Genomic DNA, 14,275 nt, shown 5'->3' with positions numbered 1-14,275 from the left:
GAGAACTGGGCAGAGTGGAATGCCTTTAGCAAAGAAATTGAATGTTAATAACAAGCCCAGTGAAGCAAACAGCTGGCCAAAGAAAATAATAACAAAAAGGAAAATAAAGTACCTATCCCTGCTGCAAGAAGTCCTCAGTTCGGTCCTGCATCGATCCTTGTATAGGGTCTCAAAGTCAAGGACCTGAGTCATATGTAAGGACCTGAGTCATATGTCTGAGCATGGCAAGATGAAGTTTATTCTTAGAATGAACATTATCTTTTGTTTTCTAAACATTTCCAAGATAAAGAAAAGGACTCCAGTGTCCTGGTATAACTTCTGAGCCAAGTTCCCTGCTAGCATTCTCAGTGCCTCCATTCAGCAAGTTTAGGTAGGCTTATATATCAAAAATGGAGAGAAGAACAAAAGGAGTTAATGATCAGACCAAATTAATGGCCATACATAAACGAGTAAGTAGACATTGTGAATTATTCTCATTTATTTTTTCTAATGGTTAAGAAATACTGCACTGGTGCAAGTAATAAATATATGCTGGCTGAGCATGTTTTGGAATTCCCGTGGAGCTTTTCATCAACAGAGAAGGCCTAGCCTTGCTGCTGTAATTACATGTTGCACATTGCTATTGTCTCACCCTTCCTTCTTCTTACATGAACAACAACCACTCTGCCACGCCTGCTTTAATAAAACAACCAATATCTCCAAATAATTACTTGGCACTAATCATGTTCTGAAAAATATTCCTTCCCAATAATGGCAACCCTTTATCATTGGTGCAGCAAATTAAGTTGCATTAGTTTCTGGAGAGAAGCAACATCAGCTTTCATCTTGTCTTTCTGACACAGTGAATCCAGACATCACCTAATGTGCTACGTGTATTTTCGATGAAATCCTCAACAGGCCTTAAAGAGATGCTGCAGCTGTTCTGAATTTCAGTGAGCGCAGAAGGCTTCGTAGCCACAGGTTGCTCCCTCCAAAGCCTTTTTTTCTGAGCAGTGGGGATCTTTTTTCACTGTGTTTTTCCAGTTACCTTGCACACAGTCACCCTTTCTTACTGTTAATTTTCAACATTCACCACCCGTCTTAACACAGCATATATCCTATATAGATAGGGGCATGTATAGGGGCAGAAAATCATTCACTTCAATAGCTGATAGACAAGATTACCAGAAAGGATTAAAAAAAGAGGCTTTGGGGGAAAGTTTTGTCCTTAAGAGGTCTGATGATGTGTTTGGTTTAGGATAAAAGAAGCAGTGCTTGTGATCAGAAGTGGCTGCATTACCACCTTTCAGTGACCCACTGCTGTGGTGGGTCAGGCTTTATCTGGCTGCTCTCATTGCAGGAGGAGGAGTGGCTGCACATGACTGTAAGGCACGTGTAAGTCCTTCACTTCTGGCTGTACGTCTCTGCCCTAGGATAGCCATAAGATAAGTCTCTGTCACCTGAAACATCAATTAACTCGAAGATGTGGAAGGCCACCAAAGCGGTGTAGGGCTGGAGCGTGTGGTGCAGCAGAAGAGGTTGTATTTGTTCAGCCTAGAGATGAAATAGCTCAGGGAAGTCCTTTTTGCTGTCTGTAAACTCCTACTAGGAAAACATAGAGAAGATGGAGCACAACCCTGCTCAGAAGTGTGGGGCAACAGGGCAAGAAGCAATGGGCGTAAGTTGTGGCATGGGAAATTCTAATCGAATTCAGGAAAACCTTTTTCACTGTGAGAGTGGTCAACATCTATCAGTGTGGCACCCTACCTGGTGTGGGACAGGATTTATGAGTTGGATGTGGAGGAGCCCTGCTGTGAGCTGAGAGGGGGCACTGGCTCCTGTGGGACTACAGGTGAAGGGTTTTTACCAGCTATTCAACAAGCCCAGACCTGGCATTCCTTGCTTCCTTGAAAACTTCACAGAGCTGAAATGGAAATTTCCTGCTTGCTGAAAATGCCCTCTCTACATCCTGCTTCACGCTTGCTAAAATGTGCCCAAGGAAGCAATACTGGAACAAAATGGGGGAGGCTCTCAGTGAAGACCAGAACACCCTTCTGGAGTCAGTGGTTTGTTATTTGCTCTCAAACTGAAGCCAAAAATCTCCTGTGGTTAAAATGGCTCTAAATTAAGCAGCTGTTTTCTGGGTGGGCTCTTAAAAACGTTTCAGAGAAGTTAAGCACTAGAGAGTGGAGTGAACCAGGCTTGCCAGGACATCAGTGTCCACAAACTGAATTTTCAGTTTTTGGAAATGTGACCAGTCCATCTGATTGCTTAATCTTCCAGTCATCCTCAGCTGAGTGCTTCAAAATATTTGTCATGTATATTCTTGTCTACCTGCTTTATCTCCTCTTGTTGCTTCGTAACCAACGTGAGCGATATGTGGCTAGTGTTTACAAAAAGAAATAAGATTCATCATGATGCTTCATCATGGCCTCTTTCCAGGGGTTTGAAACGTCTTTACTTAAAAAATCTCACAACACAATGTGGGCACCAAACAGTTAAACCTCAAAGCATTTATTTGGGGTTGCAAAGAGATGTAAAAATTGTTCTGAAATGTCTTTTTTTTTCTTCTTTTTTTTTATTTTCTTGCTTTTGGTTCACAAGTGCAGTCTCATTTTGTACCCCAAAGCCCATGTGTCCTGCCCTCCTGTCTGTGCTGTCCTGTGCTTGTGATGGCTGTGTGGCCTGGCATCCCATAACAAAGCTCTAGCACAACAAGGAGCAGAGTGTCCTGATCTCAGGCAAATTTTTTTCTATTCCTGGGGGAGTTTTTGCCCCTTTCCCAACTAATTCCCTGGAGCACCGAGGGACATGAAAGCAATGGAGGGGGAGAGGTTGATCCTGGCTAGCAAAGGTCTAGTAGAAAACCACTCAGCCTTCCTGTTAGGCATTAAAGATTCCCAATTTTATGAACTTTGCTGGAGTCATGGTAGTGATATGCAAAGCATTTCCCGGTACAGCCCAGCAGACTTCAGTTTAACAGCTTCCACAGATCTCTGCCCACAGAGGGGAGCGTCAGTGCCTGGGGCTGGAGCCAGGGACAGCAAGTGTTCATCTTATGGAGGCTTTTTGCTCTCTTAAAGGCTGTCTGGGGAAGAAAAAAAAAAGAAAAAAAAGACAAATGTTGGTTGCACTTCACTATTGCTATAATAGGAGGATGAAGGAAAAAGTGGAGCCAAAAGCAGAGGAATGGGATCAGAGAATAAGGTGGCAGTGAAAACATTCTCCCTCTGCCTGGGATGGAGTGAGACCATTGCCCTTAAATCACGGGGTGCTGCAGTGCTCTTGAAATAAACTCCATGTCAGGCTGTAAGACAAATGGATTGGAGGAATGTTTAACACTTCCTTGGCTGCAGACCAGAGTTTTGGGTAGTTCTGTATTTTATAGTGTTTCGCCGATGGAGCTGGAGGAGATGGCTTCTGGGTAGGCTAAAGCCAAATCCCTGTCTGCCATGAGTTAATGAGCAGCGTGGGATGGGAAAAGTTGGCAGGGAGAGGTGGAGCAGAGCCAATTTCTCCCGATGCTGGTTTGAAAATGATGGTAGGGACGTCTGGGTGCTTAGAAGTTGTATTTAGGTAACATGGTCTGTGGTGTGACTATGCCTGGTTCATCAGCTTCCCCAGTAAGGCTGTATCCTTATTCATTTTGGGGTGAAATTGGCTAATTTCTTCACAAAACCGAGGTGAGTTGGCCTTTGTTGTTACTCAGAAGGTTTTGTTGTTTATGGGCTTGTTGGTAGTGATAATCCTGGCACTGTGAAAGGCACAGGGAGATGTGGGGTCTGCCAGTTGTGTTTTACACTGTTGTGTTTTGAACAAGGAGGAAAGCTACCAGACACATTATTCACTCTTAATATCACTCTATGAAGCTTTTTGCTGCTTGCAGCTCCATGGACGTAATTAGTCGTGGGATCTCTTTTTTAGAAATAATTATGCCATTAAGCATACTTTCACTTCTATGGCAAAAAAAATGCATGGTTGGGCTCCGTAATTACACCATTTAATGACATTACATAATTCTACGTAAGCATATATGGAGCAAACAATGTATGGCTCAGACTTCCTCTGCCTCGCTGCCGCTTTGATCTTCAAAACAGTCCCTGGGTGTGCAAAGTCCATGTCCTGCGTCTGGGTGCGTTGTGCCTGAAGGAGTCATTTTCTACTCAGAATTACTCCCTCTGAATGTGATAAGGCCGCTCAGGTTCATGACTAGTTGAAGGATCCAGGCTTATGTCACCAGTTATGGTGTTTTTGATCTTTTTGCAGAGGTGTTGAGTGGTTTGGAGACTCACCACAGCTCCGTAGCTGTTTGAGTTGGTGTCTCCAAAGAAAGGAGGACGTTAGGGTCAGTTTGGTGTGGGAACAGAAATAGAAATAGCGTGGAGGGGAAGAGCAGGAGTGTATCTGCAATGTGGGAGCATGGCCTTTCTGGTTGGTGGGCCTTTGCATGGGACTGGATGGAGTGGAGCATGCTCATCCTCGTCTATCCTTGGCACTAGTAACTATAGAACTTAATGTGGGTGACACATCCGTTTAGAAGAGAAGGCAGCTTCAGAGCATATCTCAGACGTTTGCTGCGTGGTCTCACTACCTAGTGTCACCCGCCTATGGCTGACACCAACCCTGTTCATTGCAGTGAGGAAGATGAGGATACGAGGTACTGAGACTGGCCCAACGATGGATGTGTCCCCAAAATGGGAGCTGGAAGGTACCAATAAATAAGGGTGGCTTCTGCACACCCAGATGAAAACACTGCCCTGGCAGAGCTTGTCTTGCTCGTGGACATAAGCATAAGGCTGGGATATAGCCCAGATGGTGTGGCTTTCATCCACCAAATTGCAAACCTGTAGTTAACTCCTCCTGGCCTAAAACCTCTCTGTTTATGTTTTCAATGTTTTATAGCTTTGACATTTGTTTTTACTGCTTGTTTGAAAAAAAAAGAAAGCAAAGCTGTGTTTATTGTGTTTCTTTAGTTAAAAGGATCAAATGATGAATTCAGTCTTAAAAAGAAATCAAAATCAAACAACACAAGCTTTGGAGCTGCACAAGTAGCTCACTTCCTCTGGGTTTCTAAATAAGTACATGTCCATGAGACATGTTTTTGTTCCTGTTTCTTCTATGCTCAACAACACAGAAGCTTTAAGTAAAATCTGTCTCAAAATAGGCATCCCTGGGACATGCAGCTGCCAAAACAAAAATCAGGCAATAAAACTGGGCTTGTGTCCTGCAAACAATTTATCCTGTCACCCTTTTTTTTTTTTTTCTTTCTTTTTAATCCCTTCCATTTAGCTTTCTTGATTATTTTTTTTTTCTTTTTAAATAAATACTGTGCCTGGCCAAGATTTTATCCTTCCCATTTGGGAGGCTGCAGCCATTTCAGCACAAGGCCAGAGTTTCTGGCAGTGGCTGTGTGAGCTGCTCCATGCCCTGCCCTGGTACATGCTGCAGCTGTAGGCATGGCTAGAACCCCATGGCACTGTAAGCTCAGGTGTGTGATGGTTTTGTATTTGGTGGTGGCTTGTCCACTACACACATTATATATATATATATATATATATATTTGGAAATGGTGCAATGAATGGCATATTTGGGTTGATGCAATTAAATTTCATGTAGTTCTATGAAAAGGCAAAGCTGGAAGTAAAACCTTGCAAGGACAGCACCAGCTTATTGCATTCCTGCTGTCTGCATGGTTACTAGGGCAGTTGAGGAACTTCTAAATTAGTACACTTCCATCTCCGTGTAAAACCACCTAATTCCCTTTTGTAAGCTACATTACTCTGCGTTTGGGCATCATGTAATGATTTGCCCTTCTGACACTTGACCAAAATAAATGTCTGCTTACATAGCATCACCTTTTTTATTTGAAAGGAAACTTTATTATTTATTTAAATAATAATTTTTATTATTTAAAAGCCCATGCAACTTGTCTGTAATAAGATATAGTTCTCTTACAAGCATAGGAATACTTGTTTTCAGCTCTCAGGGAAACCTATTTTGTAAAAAAGCTTGGTGTTAAAGAAGATATTTATTCTGTCATGGAAAGGGTTACACTGTAAGCCCCACAGCTCAGAAAGTAGCTCACATTAATGGATTTTTTATAGGCAGTGGAGACACCAATTCTGAATTTAGGGCCAATCTAATATCATTCATTATAATGTTTTCTCCATCTGCATTTTTATTGTTGCTTTGGTAGCCTCTTTGTTCTCTATCCGATTCTCTGAAATTGCCTGCAAAATAGTAGTTTATTAAAGACCAGAGCAGCAGGTCTGGCAGCAGACTAGGAGTTTGGAGACAGATGCTGATCTCTGTCATCGAATAAGGGATAGAAACTGAGCTACTTCTGTTTGGAGGAGAAGGTGAAAGGCACAGAAGAGGCTGTGTTACCCTGGCCAGTGCCCTCTGAAAGGCTGCTGCTTGAATTGGGGCCACTCTTAGGGCAGCTCCCCTTCAGTTGCTGATGAAAAATCATCTGATGTTTCTGCCCCGATCCCTGGTGACAATGCTGGGGTGGACGTGTGGATTTCACGGGTCCCTGCTTTGTTGTGCATGTGGTGAGCTGAGAGTGACACACACTCAGTAGTGTCAGAGGTGCAAAACTTGGCAGCAGTTTGGGAGCCTCTCTCAAAACGCACAATGAATTATATGTAATTATGTGTACAGTGGCAGTGATGGCCTTCAGGTTTCCTACCTAGCAATGTGAGTCTGTGAACGTTTTGTCTCTGTTTCTGCCCTCTGTCCTGGCTCTCAGTTGAATGCATCGACTGGTTCGCGTCCTGTCTCTGCTGCCAAAAAATCTTTCCTGGAGATTGTGACCACTACGTATAAGATTTTCCCATGATGAGAATTAAAAGCATGGAATTTGTTACTGCAAGTTATCGGATCTTGTCTCTTTCCAAATGACATGAAAATCTTCATGCTTTGGCTTAAATCTTTTCATGAGATAAATTCTATTCTGTTTCTTTGTATATACCGAATGTGGATGAATGAGTGACACTCACCAACAGCGTTTTGCTTTGTTGAAGATACATGGACACAAACTCAGGAGAATAGCACTTTATATTACAACATTAGTGATGTTGTGAATGTGTGGCACAACTTTGGGATGTCTAAAGAAAAATGTTGCAAAACCGAGACTAGCAATAGTAAGTGTTTTATACAAAATCTAGATTTTCTCCTGTAATAGCATTTATTTTCTCTCCAAAATATAGATTTCACAGGTTTATCTCTAAAATGCCAAAGCCCCTCATGTGCAACCTTCAATTATATAAAATAAAGCAAAAGGAAACTGAGCAGGCCTTGGAGCAAGAAACATTTGCAATGTCTACTGCCTCTCTCCTACACTTAGGTGCATTCATTTGAGCTTCTCTTGAGAACTGAGTTCCCCTCCACAACGTCCTCATCAGCAGCTGAGTGTGCAGACATGAGCCAAGGGCATGGCGTGTAGCCCATAGCTTTAACCTGGACAATTATGCTTTGCAGTTATTAAATTGGATACTGATCTAAACATAGATGATTTTCCAGTAGCTGAAAAAATCTTAAGTGCAGTCTTTTTCACCTGAATTACCTTTACAGTACATTTTCATACACATACACATACACATACACACACACCACTTATAAATGTGTAATTTCCTGAAAGATTTTTCCCCCACAAATTTATTTTTAGGCTTTTGTTTGTTTACCAGAATCTGTCTGAAGCCTGGCTAGATAGCAATTTAATATCTACTCATTGATTTCTTAGCTCTCATTAGCTTAAATACTTACTTGAAGCTGAGGGTAAGGAGGTCTTCATCTTTTATTTTAAGAGCATTTGGTTTTAAGATGGTCTTTTGTGATCTGTTGCATCTGAATCAATTTAAAAGGGGACCATTTATGTTATCATTCTCTTTAATGTTTACTTTTTGGCATGAGCATCTGGTTGTTTCTGCTTTATAGTGCTTTGAAACGGAAACTTAGTTAGATATAGAAATTAATGAGCTCACTGATCGTTTGCCAAAGAAAACATGACAGAGAAAATCTATGTAACAAATTAACCCTAAGATTTTCCTGAGAAATGGCCTTTCTTTTATCAGAAAAAAAAAGGAACTTGGAGGAACCTAATGATTAAGCTAATTATTTTGTTTGCGAGGAGGTCGCTGTGCTGTTTGGAAGGCAGAATTAGTAAAGGTTGAATTGATCTTACATGTCCTGTATTAAGTGATTTCAATTTTTTAAGCCTCTGGTTACTGTCTATTATATCTAAAACTAATATATATATATATATATAATTTATTTATTTTATATCTAAAACTAATATATATATATAATTTATTTATATATATATTATTATTATTATTATTTGTAAAATGCTTTGTGGTCCATAGGAAAATGCTCTAGAAGAGCCAAAATGAGTACAACATTTGTGTCTGTAGCATGATTTGAGCCATGCTTCAGCCTTTCATCTCTTCTCGGACAGGGAATACATTCCCTATACGGTCTGTCCTGCTAAGCAATGTTTTATCCTGGTTGGTTGTCATAGCATGTAGGGGTCTGGCTTTTCTTACTGCCAAGGCAAGGCTTTAGGGACAAAGAGAGTCAATTAGCAAAAAATTTCTCTGGGGGCAGAGGAAAGATGATTCCCATGTAGAAAAGACCAAAAAGAATTGGACACTGGAAGTGGAGAAAATAAATACTACTAGAAAGGCTTTTTAAATTTTTTGTCTTAAGATTGAGCCAGAAATGAGGGAAACTTTGAGAAGGAAGGAAACTAGAAAGAGGATATGAAAATGTTGCAGTTGCCACTTTGCATGGTTTTTAGCACAACCCCTTTCAATGTTCTTGAATTTTGCGATGAAGAAAAAGCATTTTTCATGGGGACACACCCAGGCAGCAAAAGTGTCTCGATGTGGTCTGTAACTTCAGTGAGTCTGACTGAAAGCCAGTGGTCAGCAGGCACGTTTTGTTTCTCAGCTCTTGCCAGCTAGCTAAAAGAATGTATTTTATTTTATTATTATTTTTGTAATGTTTGTGTGTGTGGGTATGGGGGTGCAAATAAATTATTACATATGCAATATTGGAAACTTTGCTTCAGAAGGCAATTTTGAAATTGTGTCTGCTCCTTTGGTTTGCCAGAAGACTCAGCTGAATTACTGAGGATAAGGCAAACAAGCCCTCATGTTAACTTTCATTTGTCCACTTATGGCTTTTGTTCATGCAAGTGCACTATTAGTTATTGCCTAGATGAATTCTTTCAAAATTGGGCTCCTGGAGAGCAAATCTAGGAACATGCACAAATACTCTTAGTATATTTGATTTTCAGCACCCCAAATGAAAAAAAAATAAAAATCTTTACTGTTAGAGTTTCCAGCTCTTTGTATCCCTCTCCTCTCCCTTTCTCTGCCCATTTCTACCTGGAAATAATAGGGAACAGATCGTTTTGCTTCTCCCAACCTGGCACACGGGATGCTATGCAGGTCTTCAACTACTGATGGGCTATAAAAATGATCCTAAACATCCATCAAGTTCACCTTACTGTGAGCCCAAAAAATTAATGTGGACCCAACAGTAGATCTGGAAACATGCTTGGGCCAAGACTTGCAGTGTAGATAAGTTGTCACCGTTCTGTCCAAAGTAAGCGTGTTTTTTATGGGGATGGATAAGGGATTGTCCTTAGACATGGGGCTCAGATTCATCATTCAAGCTGCTAAATCAGTGTGCTGGGCAGCCTGTCTAGCAGCTGTCTTCACTGACATCTGTTTGCAGCAAAGTACAGGGAAAATGAAAGGTGAGCAGATTGCAAAGGTACTTCTGCAGAAGGAATATTCATTTTTAATGTATTATGAAACTACAAAGTTCAGGCTGCAAGTGAGAATAATTTATTACAAAAATTCTGCAGTAAACAGCTAGCCAGAATACAGAATATTTCACAGGAGGAGGATTTATTGAAGTAGGCTGTTTTTTACTGGGAGAATATAATTGCAAATAAATGCAGTACTCTATAAAACATTAGAAGGGCAGCATGGCACACTTCCAGCCTTCTGTGCTGAAGTCTGATGAACAAATATTTGAAGGGGGGGAAGATCCATAGTATTTGCACAGGCAGATCATTTTTGGCCTGCAGTTGTTACGTTTCAGTAGGGAATCAGTAGTGTCAGCTGTTTAGAAAGTAGTGTCAACACCGAAATGTGGGCTTTAAAGAGTAAAATGTGTGGTGTCTTATCTTGCCAACTCATCTTGTGATGCTGTCAGTTGTCAGCAGCTGAGCAGAGCTTGGTTGGGGCTGTTTGTTTTGTTTTTATGTCATATCCTGGAATCCTACCTAATCTTCCTTTCCTTCTTTCCTTCCTTCCTTCCTTCCTTCCTTTGGCAGGCAGGCTTCCTCTCCATCACTCAAGTATCTTAGCATTGGAAAAAGCGTTGAAGAGTGTGCCTTCCAAAGCACAACTTTCATGGTGTTTAGGAAGCTTCTCAGGGAGGCTGGGGGGGAGAATCCCTTGAGCTGGGGGAACTGGATATTTGTCTACTCATTTTGAGAGTGCTCTGGTGGAATTCATTCACCTTCTGTAGACATTTTGGTTACTAGTCTGAGCATAAGCTGGTTTTGTTTATGGTTATGTGTTTATGTGGTCAGTGGGGGAGAGAGGCAATCCCCAGGGTTGATTCCTCCATCCTTCCTTAAAATAGGATGTATTGCATCTTGGAGTATCTCTTTCTCCATAGCATAGACAAGGTTCTCAACTTTAGACATCTCCACTTGAGAGAACCAGATCCCAACCTCCCTATTTGTATTGCGGGTAGCACAAGTGGGAAGGGACTTTGTCTCTTATCCAGCCTCCTGCAGGTCAGTTCTGAGATCAGAATGGGCTGCTCAAGGCTTGCTCCAGTTGAGTCTTAAAGGCTGGAGACTGTCCAGCCTACTCAGTCTGAACCTGTGAATCATCTGAGTATTTCCAATGGTCTGCAACCCCTTGTAAGACTTATTTCAAGGCCATCTCTTATAAGAATCCCACACAGCCTTACACAAAGGCCAGGAGACTCAGTTTTGGGACACCCAAGGTGACAAAATTTTTTGCCAGGAAGTGTAGGTTCAGATCACATTTGAGGTGGTCTAAGAGGTCAGACCACGTTTCTTGGATCTCTCTGTTACTTAGTCATCCCTATTCCATTTGTGTTACACTTTAAGCACTAAGTGCTATAGTTTGGGAAGTGTTTTGGGGTGAATGGTGCTTTTTAAGTACACAGCTTCAGAGTGCTGGAAGAATTGGGCATTGTCCAGGGAAAGTGTTCTGGAAAAGAGCCTCTCTGGGTTATTTCAAGAAGGAATTTCAATTCTTGATAAGAATCACCTCTAAATGTCTATTCTGGTGCATATTCTTTGTGTCGTGTCACTGTGAAGTGTCAAGGAGTGCAAAATTCAGAGTTCTCACTCCAGCCTTTGGGAAAAAGGGAAGAAATAATGAATTTTATTTAACAAAGAACTCGTCAAGAAAATTAGAATAATGAGTCTGGTCAAAGAAAAACTGTTTGGGTTCTTTTTGTTCACTGTTAGGCTTCTGAGCTTTTGAGGTTCAAGATTTCAAAGCTTTTTCCACATTCAAATGAGTAATTGAGAGTTTCTGCTTTCCTCCCTTCCTTAAGCAACTATGCAGGAGGATAGCGTGGAGCAAATCCATAACTCCTGAGCCTCAACCTAAGCCCCAGTCCTGCTATTTTATAACAATGAGGCATCCTTCATGGTCTCATTTCCAGCTACTGAAGAGGACAAAACCTACTGCTGGGCATTAACAGTTGTAAACTCTGCATGTGCATCTATCTTTTCCTTCTGTCTCTCTCCTATCATTTAAGAATGATGTGAGAGCCTAAGGGTTTTATTCTTGAGATTGACTCACTCCCATGGTGGCATTTTGATCTTGTTGCCCAGAGAAAGCTACATGGATGCAGAAATCTATTGCTGTGCCAAATCTTTACTGGATGTAGAGTAATCGGCAACAGTCCCAGCTTTACCTTTTTCAGGGAGAGAAAGAACAAAGGAGATATGATATTCCGCTTGGACTGCAGTTGTTCAAGGAACTACCATAGATTGGGGTGGTCCACAAGGGCTGAAATGGTCAAGAGCTAAATGTATTTATGGCAGTTTTCTCTCTTTTGTTTTCTTTTTAAATGATTTAAATAATCTTCCATATATGCATGTTATATCATTGCTTTGCTGATGTTTTTGAAGTACGGCATTTTATTACAGATGTCTGTACATCTATGTGTGTTTATAGTCTGTATATATATATAAACTTATATTGGAAAATATAGGACAATATTAGCTTTAGTGTGTAATGTCACACCAGAATATCTTCTCTTTCTTGCCCACTATGTTTTTATTTCACTGGCCTTGCAAAGTGGAGTGCTTGGGCTCTAGGAGCATGGCAGTTCCTGGCTGGGACAGCCGAGACCTGAGCAGAACCTAAGGTTGCCCTGTGCTCTGGTTCCTGAAAGGGGCACTTCTGTGAAAGTCCTTTATTTCCCTGTGTGATTAGAGGAAGAGGATGTGCTGGACATGCCCCCAGTAGTTGAGACCTGGGAAAAGATTTGTCTTTGGACCTGAACTTTTCTGCAACTCCATTTGTACCTGCTGAGCCTGCATTTGTCTCATGGCGTTCAGGGAGTTTCTTTTGGTGCAGCTAACCATTTTGACCATTATAACCATACAGCATGCATTTTGATCCTGAGTGCCTTCAGTCTCTTTAGGTACAGATTTGTGCTTTCTGGGAGAAGCAGTCAGGAGCGGGGCTGGATCTGAAGTTCCCAACTCATCCCTCGTCCTGAGAGATGTTGCAAGCTCTCCTTGTGGGAGCCTTGTACCTGCATGCAGGTGACCTTTCAGTCACAGTGGTGGGGTCAGGGCTGGTCTGGATGTTCCTGAACTGCCTTTATAGTGACTAGCTTGGTCCCATTCATGCTGTAGGTGAGGAAGATGAGGTCTGACAACAGGGCTTGCAAGCCCTCCAGTAACCTTGCCCTTCGCACAGCCTGTATCTACACAGCTATGGTGTTGCAGATGTCTCATTTTGCAGTAATAGCTTCAAAATAAGACTCAGTTCCTCTTCAGCTTACTGCAATGCCAGCATTGCATCTGAACAGTTGTCTTGTATGGAGTCCATTGAAAAGTTTCCCTTTCCACCACCCCATCCTTTGCTGGATGCAGCTCTTGAGTTAGCCTGTGTGTTTCCAGTGCAAGGCTTAGTGTTGTGTAAGAGTTTTGTTTGGGATTGTGCTTTTGGCTCCAGCTACACTTCCTTCCTCAGGGGAAGGATTGAAGGAACCAGCCCACGCATGGGGCTTTATATCAGGGTTATTGTAATTCTGTTTCGGGCCCGAGATATCGCAGTGATGGGAAATGATGCCATTAAAGGGGAAGACTGACGGGACCCAAACATACCACTAAAGCCACAAGGAGTGTTTTGGCACAGCAGGCAGTTGTGAGCCCCATACACGGAGGTCATCAGCCCTGGGCTGTGGTTTTCGAGAAGGAAGCAGAGCCCAGGTCTGTCCTAGCCATAGGTTTTGATCATAAATAGCTGCTTGCGGATAGAGACCTGTACTTTTAATAGCAGATCTTGTCTCCTTTGCATGGATGAGGCAAGCCCCTGGATGGCTTGGATTGCTGCAGTTCGTCTGTGTGATGATAAAGAGCAGCTCTGCGCTCAGGAGCCCTATGCTCTGGCATTTCTCTACGTTGGGCTCTTGGTCCCCCTCAAAGTGACACTTCTGCAGAGGTGGGTGTCACCAGAGTGACATTTTCTGTGAAGAGCAGGAGGCTGTAAGATGACGTTTAATAACCACAGCCATATCAAACCTGCACAGCCACCTGCGATAAAAGAGGTGCTGGCACCTCACTTTGCATGCCAGGAGGTGCTGGTGGGGCTTGCACGTGCTGCTCTTGTGGCAGCCACCACCTCGGGGATGAGGGGGTGCCTATATCCCAGCGTGGTTCCCAAGGGGAAATCTACATACTTGAGCTTGTGCAGGGAGAAGAATGTAGCACTATGTGTTTCTGCAGATTTTGGCTTCTCATCGGCATCGTTGTGGTGTGCTGGGTGGGAAATGGCACAGGAAGGTCACTGGGGACAAGTGATGCCAGCCAGTGTGCTGGGCCATGGGAGGGGAAGAAATCTCATGCAGAGGGGGAGAAATGGTGTTTGGGGATGTATTGAGTGAAAAAAGGGTGAGCACGGAGGAGAAGCTATTTAGCAGGCTTCAGGGAAACTAGGCTTCTTTGGCAAGCAGAAGTACTGCAGGAAGTTGAAGACAAATTTATCCACGA

The 14,275-nt window shown here is 42.3% G+C and overlaps 1 protein-coding gene across 5 annotated transcripts in view; it reads left to right on the top strand.

Moving 5' to 3' along the window:
- CAMK1D (calcium/calmodulin dependent protein kinase ID) overlaps positions 1-14,275 on the top strand; it is a 218,574-nt gene that overhangs the window by 47,319 nt on the left and 156,980 nt on the right. The window lies entirely within an intron of this gene.

The sequence above is a fragment of the Anas acuta genome, chromosome 1, assembly GCF_963932015.1.
Source record: "Anas acuta chromosome 1, bAnaAcu1.1, whole genome shotgun sequence".
Lineage (NCBI taxonomy): Eukaryota > Metazoa > Chordata > Aves > Anseriformes > Anatidae > Anas > Anas acuta.
Note: the sequence above shows the minus strand (reverse complement) of the source record. Positions and strands in the feature narration are given on the sequence as shown.